The following is a 9,660-nucleotide window of genomic DNA, read 5'->3' as shown; positions in this document are numbered from 1 at the left end:
ATTCTAGAAACATTAATTACAAAAAATATTTATAGCTCTTCTAAAGAACTGAAGCTTTAATTAAAATTTCATAATAAACCTTTATTCTACTATGATAAGATGTTGGGTTCAAAAATAATATAAATTTGCAATAATCTATAATAGGTTGAACATACATAACTCATAAATGTTTTTGATTCATAGAGCCAATATTGATTGTCATCTGTTATTACATGAGAACTTGTTTTAAAATATAATGTCAAGTATGAATCAAAAGCAAAGATAACATCTGAGAGTTGTATTGGTATGTTGAGAAGAATTTCAGCAACCAAGTCAGTAGATCATCACACTTTTACAACATATAGGAGCACAAGAAATGTGTCATATGGTTAAAAATTTTGACCTTGTTGTTTGAATTGAACCTTTTAGATTCTGAATGTTGGATGCATTTCCAAAGTTCTATAGCATCCTAGAGGAGGACTCTAAATAATTTAAATTGTTTGGATGGAAGGAGTTATGTTTATACACACATTTTCACCATAATAACATAGGCCTCATAAAGGAATTGATAATCACAAAGTAGAAGTACATGATTGCAACCAAATCTGATGTATGGAAAATTATTTACATCACCTTAGAAGAGGAAAAGAGTGGTAATGACATGAACAAAAGGTAGATATAAAGACAAATGGATGACAATTATTTTCCCAAGTGAGGCCCTCAAATAGTGGTAGCCTAATGAACGTCATATGTTTGGGGAAGTGTGAGCTTTTGAGTAGTAATAGATGGGATCACATTATTGTACTATAACATTTGCATGAAAACCCATACAAAATTTATATAAAGACTTTAGAGTTTTTTTTGCATCTCTAGAGACAAATCCATCAAAGGACTTTGCATAGAGTCTTCTTTCTCTTTTGAGCATTTTTGCAAGGTGTTAAAAATGTTGGAATTCTTTTAGAATTCCAACAACCTTCTTGTTTCCCAAGCCACATTTAGCTACTAGCTTTGCTCACACTTCGCTTCTCTTAGCTACTCATCTTCTCCATGATGAACGAAAATAGCTCTAGACTCCACAAATCCTCTAACTCAAAGTAGTCTTCTAATTCACCAATCCAATCAATCGTTTCTTTAGGATTCAAAGTACATGAAAAATTAGAAACCTCCATCTTATGCTTCAACTGTAGTTGAGATCCAAATCTATCAAACTGACTAGCCTTATTTCCCATAGGTCTCTCAACTCGACCAATTCTACATTCACCACTCAATCCAACAACCTCAAAGTCTTTAACAACTTCCTCATAACCATCTTCGGTACCCATTTACTGAGCTACACCACCTATAGGACTTATGATCTCAACGATCGTATCACTCTTCATCAACACCATCTCATACCTAAATTCTTCCTTAATCTTCTTTGAGATCCTTGCTTCCACAACATCATAGAGATCTTCAATTTCCCTAGGGTCCAATTGTCTCATGTGCATCTTCCAAGATCTTTGAAAACCCCCTGTAACAAATCAACCAAATCCAACCTTCTCTTTGATACCACTTGATGTACTGCCAGTAGGACAATCCCCAAAAGAGATGTCCTAGCCCACAACAAACAACCACACAATAGAATATAAATAATAACATAGAGATTTAGATCCACACAATGCCAATTTTGATAATAAGATTTTCATCCAACATGCTCGACTGTAAGGTCTTCTAGTTTACAACCAAATACATCAACAAATACAATAAAGCTTCAACAAGATCTCGTAAGATCCAATCCTTACTAGTTTAAGTGCACAAATTGGTAGAAACCCAAAGAATAGTCTAAACTTGTGCTTGCAAGCCACCAAGCAACCTTCTTTTTTCCCAAGCCGCATTTAGCTACTAGCTTTTCTCACACTTCGCTTCTCTTAGCTACTCATCTTCTCCATGATGAATGAAAATAGCTCCAGACTCCACAAGACCCTCTACTTGTATTAAACCAAGCCACAACTTGGCCTAATCCAAGAGTGCACACACCAAATCCCTTGCATCAAAGCCCACAAATACAATCTCCAAAGCTCTACCAATAAATAGGAACACATTACCAACAACCACTAAAATGGCTCTAACTCCAAGATGATGACTCCAAACATCACACACTCATAAGGAAAGGTTCCCCAAATGCCTCAAACAGATCCTCAACTGCATGAATCATAACTCCACAAACTTGAGCACGAAGCCCCTTCATACATGATTGTTGACTTCCCTAGGATGCTCCTACATCAAATTAAGATACTAAAAACAAAAATAAATTTATTTAAAACATTGAACTAGGTTAGAAATTGCATATACAAATGCACCCCTCCCCCTATGTATATTGCATGCCTTACATAAATGCCAATAGGATATCATTGGATTACATGTAGCTAAGTAGAGTTTGATTTCTACCATTGTATCCCCTCTTTCTTCAATATGTAGGGTAGTTTTGAAGTATCCATCATTCCAGATAGATCAAAAGATAATTTAGAGGCAAGTTTGTCCAATTTTGAGCTCTTGTATAAAGATGACATTTGGTTTGTGAATTATAAAGTCTTCTTAAAATTAAATTTTTTGTATGCAAGTAAAGGGACCCCTGACATCTCATGTCATGATTGAGCACTTCATTGGGATTGTGAAAATGACTCTATTTTTTTTAAATCTATAATTTCAAATTAATTCTCCCATGAGAAGTGTTGTTGGTGAAGTGTAATAATTCATAGGGAGGTCCTTACCAAGGGATCTAGGCCACTCTTAGTGAAGACTTGGAAAGGGAGATCTAGCTCTAAGTGAAGACAACTAATGCCCATATCATTAGTTGACCTACGAGATGTCCTGTATTTTATTTTGATCATTACTTATCCTTGCTTATAAATGACTTCTTATCTGTATGATTGCTTATTTGAAGATGAAGTTGCTACTAGAGTGAGAAGTGGTTTTGTTGAAGTGTAATAATTCATAGTGAGGTCCTCACCAAGGGATCTAAGTCACTCATAACGAAGACTTGGAAAGGGAGATCTAGCCCTAAATGCAGATAACTACTGCTCATTAGTCTGGTCACTAGCTAATTTGAGATCTCCTGTATTTTCTTTTAATCATTATTCATCCTTCCTTATGAATGGGTTCTTATTTGTATGATTGCTTGTTTGAAGATGAAGTTAGTATTAGAGTTGAGATTTCAACATAGAAAGTGAGATGGGGCTAGTAAAGGTTATAGTAATGTAGTTGATTTGAGAAGAAGATTTAGGAGACAGGGTTTGTTGAATGGAGGGGGAAGATGGAAGAACAAGGCTTGGTGGAGAGGAGACATGCAAAGGTAAAGTGGAATTTGTATAGGGTTTCGAGAACAATAAAAGATTGAGACTATTTTTTAGTATGCAAATTGGACAATTTCTTATTATATTATGATGAGCCACTAAGTGTTATCCAAAACACCGATGCAACAAAGTATACACACTTTTATCCCAAATATCTATATTTGATAATCTATAGGTTGTGGAAAGTTATTACCATCTAGGATAATCTCTTGTTAAGTGTCACACTATGATTATATAAGTGGTGTTTGATTTGTTCATGTAGAGCACAAGTTGGTTACAATAAAATCCAAGTAATTATAGTTTAATAGAACTCAAGTAATACTTGAATGGGGCCACTAAACATAATCTGTAAGATGCACATATAAGTTCAAGAATTTATTTTCATTATTCTCGAATCACATTACTCTCCCCATTAAACAATTATACCTTTAAAAAAATTAAACAAAAAAATTCTATCCACATTGAATAACAAGTCTTAAAGACATACCACAAAATGTATAAATAAATATTTGGCTACATGTTCCTTATAATCATATTGTAGATAGAAGTTTTCTACTAATGCATATTCAAGTGAGCAAAACATATGCTCCTTAAATTTCATGTTCGTTCCTAAAGGAACCAACTTCTTTTGAAATTAGGTTCAACGTGATTTATAAAAGAATTCCTAGGGAAAAGTCCCTAGAAACCGTTGCGAGTTCCAACAACCGTGATATTTTTTGTCATGTTAGACCTCAATTATTAATATTAAAGGAGCCCCAAGAATTTAACACGTGTACCAAACAAGAACACACATGTACTAATAGCTAATATTTAAAAGCTTTTTAAAATGGTCATTAGCTCATTTGTGCAGCCACAAGTACTTACACTTTTGAGTGATAAAAAATTAGTGTAAAACATAGTGGGTATTAAGCAACACTTCGAAAGTAACTCACTCACAAAAGTAAACTTAAAAAATTGTTGAAATCCAACTCATGAGTTAGAAGTTCTAAATAGGCAAAGCTACTAGGAACTTTCACTTAATAAGAAAAATAAAATAAAAATATGTGGGCCCTTGGGAGAAAAACAAACAAATTAGAGGGCAAATTCCAAGCCACCGTGGCTAAGTAAGAATATTAATCAATACCCAAAATGCCCCCACAATAATTATATATTGAATTAGCAAGCCTAAATTCCAAACCTAATATAGAAGGTTAGGTCTGGGAATATTACCAAGCGCAAAGGCAAGAACCTTCTTTTCCTTTATATACCTGAAATAGTTGCTGCCTTAAACCCTGAAACGTCTGTATTCGTGGAGGGGAAGAACTGAACCGAAATTAGGGTTTAATAAATAGTGATGTATTGTTCTCTTAAAATGGGCAATGATGATAAATGCATTTCTGATACCTCTTGTAGGAGGGCGGCTTCGGCTGTCCGGTGAACGTATTTGCATGATTGCTGAGCCCATTTTGTTCATCATTTCATCTTTGTATTTTTTTTTCCCCTGTTTGCCAGGAAGAGGAAATGTTCTGAGAAAATGACGGTAAGGGAGCAGAGCATGAGTTAGTCTGGCATCTGTGTAGGTAGGGTTTTTTTCTGTCTTTTGCATAGTAACGCTCATCTCATTTTCAGCTTCAATTCGATCATAAAGGATGTTGTATTAATGTGGATCCAAGATGTCAACATTGTAGCCTATGTCTAGAAACTTAACCTATCTATTTCTAAAATCAAAAACTACTACAAGTTTAAATAATTACCAATTTGAAGATAATTCTGAAGAGTCCTTTCTTTTGTCTTAAATAACCTTTGTTTCTAAAATAGTATTATGGGAATAATACTACTTTTGTTACTCAAAAATTGTTTCACCATTGCTGGTGACTATGACTGTCCCTAGCTTGCCCTAGGTGTCAGCTCTTTATTCCTATTGGCCCTGCTATGCTGTATCTCCCCTTGGTAATGGCGATTGTCTAACTTGAGATTGATAGTAGAACTCTGATTGAGAATCACGCTCTTTGGGATGCTATGCAATCCCTTTCTGAGACATTGGAACTTGACTTGAAACAACACATTGTTACTAATTCTTTGTTTATCCAAGATTTCTTTGGAACTTTCACCACTAAAAAAACATGCATTAAAACAAATATTAGCTCCATTATTGAGGAGTTTGGGGATTTTGGTAGCCATAAGGACAAGCAAATCGAGCTTGTTAACAAGCAAACCTTCCACTTGATAGAAACAAAGCAGTAGATTTTCAACAACACCGACACTACACCTCCCTCTGATTTGGAAAAGGTTGTCTAGGAGAAGTTGTTAGAAGTGCTTATTTAGCATTCTCAAGAACTTTACCTTTGTGTTCGAGGTCTTCCTCCCTCATCCTTTGCTCCTCTCCCTACATGCTACTCGTTTCTGAGTGAGCAATTGGGCATTTCATATATTTCACTTGATAGGGCTTGGATTGGACATGATCACATGTGGTAGAGTTGAAACATTCTTAAGGCCTAGTGGTTGAGGCTAGGCACAACAAGTGGACTATTACTAGGAACCTTGGGGTTGTTATTTGAGATTGTCCTCCTCTTGGGTGGGAATTGAGGTGGGATGACAACACCAAATGACAGTCTCAATGGTAGTTGGTGAATGAAAGGCTCTCTTTTCTCAATTGTTAGAATGGAAAGAACACCTTTTGGTCCTTGCCAAGTCTTCTTCAGGATGTCATTAGCTTTGTTGATATCCTTGTTGTCATTGAGACTCACGAGTCATGTTCGTCCTTTGCTTCGCTTCATTGGGTACTAGTGGCTATCCATTTATAAGGAGGAGCTAAGGACTTCTGATGGGGTTCCTCACCTAATCCACAACAACCTTTTTGGTTCTACCTTAGTCATTCACTCTAATTCTTTGGCTAGATTCATGTGGGTCCATATTGACCACTTTGCCCCTCATTTAAGATACATCTTTATTGTTGTTTGCTACTTTTTGTCAGCCACCTTTCCCTATGTAGTACACAATGTGGATGATGGGGACCATTATACGAACTTACATGAGTGCATTTCTAGGTTTTTCATCATGGATGGCATCATCATCTTAGGGGAATTTAATGTACGTACCAAGGATATCCATAGCCCTCAACATGATATCATGTGGGTCTAATTCATTGTGTACCTCTTAGATGGATCCTTCCATCTTAGTCTTTAACACTCTTCTGAGGATAGTTTGCCGCCTATCACATGCTACGGGGGCCATCTCCTTCAATTTTGTGATGTTGTTCTGGTGATCCTAAATGGGCATTTTCTTGGCTCCAAGTTCTTCACCTATTAGCCTGCATTTGGTGGTGTGAACGTAGTCGATTATGCTATCTCTCATGCCTCCATCCCTTCCACCGCCCACTTAACTATCTCTTGCCTCCTCCTCTATCTCTTGCCTCCTCCTTGTTGACCATGCCTTGCTCAACCCCCCTCTTTGCATTTCTATGCTTGCCCCCCATTCCTCCCCATCACCCCATTATGTTGCCCCCACCCATACCTCCTTTCACTTCTCAAAGTGTGAGCATGAGCTCTTCACCCTCTATCTTAGGTGACTCTTTCCCCAAGTCTCTTTCACTAAGTCCACTGACACTTACTCCATGTTTGACCTCCTAGCATTCAGACTTCAAGAGTCTACGATCCTCTCCATCCCTCACAGGACTAACACTTTCTTGAGAAGCTCCAAACAGAGGAATACATGTCCTATGAACAAATGTCTCGATGATGAGTGGAAATATTCCCATCATTTGATTCATTTGAGCTACACCACCGACTCCTCATCCTTCACCCAGCTACATCTCTCTTACTACTGCCTTCTTCATTCGAAGAAGTGGTTGCTCATTGTATCCCAGTGTTGGACTCTATGTGCCTCTCTCTTGCATTTCACCAAGCTTTTTTGGTTCTTGTTGTTTCCTCGTCACTCCCCCCCCCCCACCCTCCACCCCTAGACCTCAATTCCTTAGTCTCCCCCACCTGTACTCTCTATGACATCTAGGACGAGCCCTCCCTCCACCTCACTCCAACCCATTTCCATCTCTTCACATTCTTTGGAGTCAATGAGGCTATTAGATCCATGAGTTTTAGTAGGGTGACACATGAGGAAGGGTTCTTAGCATAAGTCTTCTAGCTTGGTTACACTATCTTGGGCTCTTCCCTCATCATACTCTTTAATAGAGTGGTTTTCTTAGGTTCCCCCAACTCCTAGTTGAGACACATTATCTACCCCATTCACAAGATTGGGTTGGATTTTGACCTCAACAACTACAAGACCATCATGATTAGGCACACTTTTCCAAACTCTATGCTAGTGTGTTAAACACTATTCTCTCCAGAGAGCTTGACATGAGGGATTTCTATGCAAAAGGGCATACCAACTTTTGGACTAATTTTGAGACTACATAACATATTGACTCTTTGGTCTATCATTGAGGAAACTCATCAACACTTGACAAAAGTTTATTGTTACTTTGTTGACTTTCACAAATCTTTTGACTTTGTTCGCAAGGAGGCTCTTTTTCAGTAGCTCACAGATATTGGGATTTTCATGACTCTTCTGGCGTCCATTATGAGATTTTATGAGTCTGTGGTGGGTAGATTTAGGACTCCTCATGGGGTCTCTGATCCAATTTAGAGAACCATTAGGATGAAGCAAGGTTTCCCTCTCTCCCACTTTATTTGGCACCTATAGCCATGAGCTTGAGGCCTTTCTTTGTGATCCTTCACTCCCCAGTGATAGTTGTTACTTGCACCAAGTCTTGATCTCCATTCTCCTTTTTGTAGATGATGTGGTTCTTTTGGCTTCTTCTTTGAAGAGCCTCCAAAGAATTCTTGATGATTTGGTTTCCTTCTCTGACTTGAGATAGTTAGTGATGAACATGGGAAAGACTCAGGTGATGTTCTTCAATAGCCTAAAGACCTCCCATCTTCACATCTATTTTCAAGGTCATGAGATTGAGATTGCATCCTCATATACTTACCTTGAGGTTAAGTTCTTTGGTCCCCACTTCATCTTGAGACCCACCATGATGCCCAAAGCCAACAAAAGGATCAGATCGCCAGCTATGCTTGAGAGGAAGTGCTTCACACATCACTTTCAAGACACTATGTCCAACTTGTCCCTCATGGAATTCTTGGTCAGTCTAATTATTTTGTATGGTTTTATTGTGTGGGGGCCCTCTCTTGATATTGACTAGACTTTTGTTAAGAGGGCTAAAAGTCCTTCTACTTCAACACACCATCAGATGTCATCAATCCACTCCTTATAGCATTATTTTGGCCGAGTTTGAGGCTCATCCCTTTAGGCTTAGAGTCATCTTTGACCTAGTCTATGTCCATTGTTGGGTTCGACCTTGTTGGCAAAGCCCATTGCTGATATGTGTAGGCTTCTACCTCGCTGGGCTTGATTGGGATTGAGATAGATTGACTCCCTCTCTTTCAATACTCTATAGATGCCCCTGCTCACCTTCTTCCCTCTCAACAAGAATTGAATGCCATATTTGATTTGACATCTACAAGCAGTACATTACCATGACCTAGTGTATCCCTAGGAGTGGTCTTCGATCAAAGATGGCCTTTTGTGTTGAGCACTTCTTGGACATTTAGGATGGTGTCAATGTGTGTGCCCCTTACTTGTATAGACACTGAAATAATGCCTTCTACATCTCATTGGGTTCTTTCCATGTCAACTCTCACTGGCTCTACATCAGATATTCTTAAATACACTTGGTGCAATTTCCAGCAGGGTGCCAATTGGGTTTATTCTAGGCTCGATAGGTTTTACGCCAACCTTGATTCTTTCTAATTCTTTTCTTCTGCTTCCTCTCCTGCTATTGCTGTCCATCCCACCATGCTATTCGATCACTCCCCAATTTCTGCCACCATCAACTTTAGAAATGCTATCCCTCTTTCTACACCTCATTCTAAGAGGTTTATTCTTAATACCTCCTTGCTTGTTGATTCCAATGTTTTGATTGCTATCAAAATGGTGAGAACTTTTAATCTGAATAATAAAAATATTTCACATATTGTTAGATGGAATACTAATATTGAATCTTGGCAAAAGGTCTTTCAAACTTTCGGGTAGAAAAAAGCCAAAGATTTTAGAAGAATTGAAAATAATTTAACTGAACATCTTTTGTCATTGGAAGCCAGTATTCAAGCCCAGCCTTCATCTTCAATTCTGGCAGAGCAAGTTTCTCTTGCTAGAAATAAACTTACAAAACAACAGCAAGATAAATTTAAAGGAGCTTATATTAGATCCAAAAACCAATGGTTACAATTTGGGGATAAAGGATCTAAAATTTTCTTTAACTTTCTAAAACAAAACCATGTGAAGGAAAGAGTTGACAGGGTTGTTG

The 9,660-nt window shown here is 37.7% G+C and overlaps 1 non-coding gene across 1 annotated transcript; it reads left to right on the top strand.

The window, feature by feature from the left end:
• The first annotated feature begins 4,665 nt into the window (after nt 1-4,665).
• LOC149546027 (small nucleolar RNA snoR1) lies at nt 4,666-4,752 on the top strand. The gene has a single exon (XR_016354964.1). It is a non-coding gene; the product is annotated as a small nucleolar RNA snoR1 (small nucleolar RNA).
• The last annotated feature ends 4,908 nt before the right edge of the window (nt 4,753-9,660 follow it).

This window comes from Cupressus sempervirens, chromosome 7 (genome assembly GCF_028749045.1).
Source record: "Cupressus sempervirens isolate cs-2001-9-10 chromosome 7, ASM2874904v1, whole genome shotgun sequence".
Lineage (NCBI taxonomy): Eukaryota > Viridiplantae > Streptophyta > Pinopsida > Cupressales > Cupressaceae > Cupressus > Cupressus sempervirens.
Note: the sequence above shows the minus strand (reverse complement) of the source record. Positions and strands in the feature narration are given on the sequence as shown.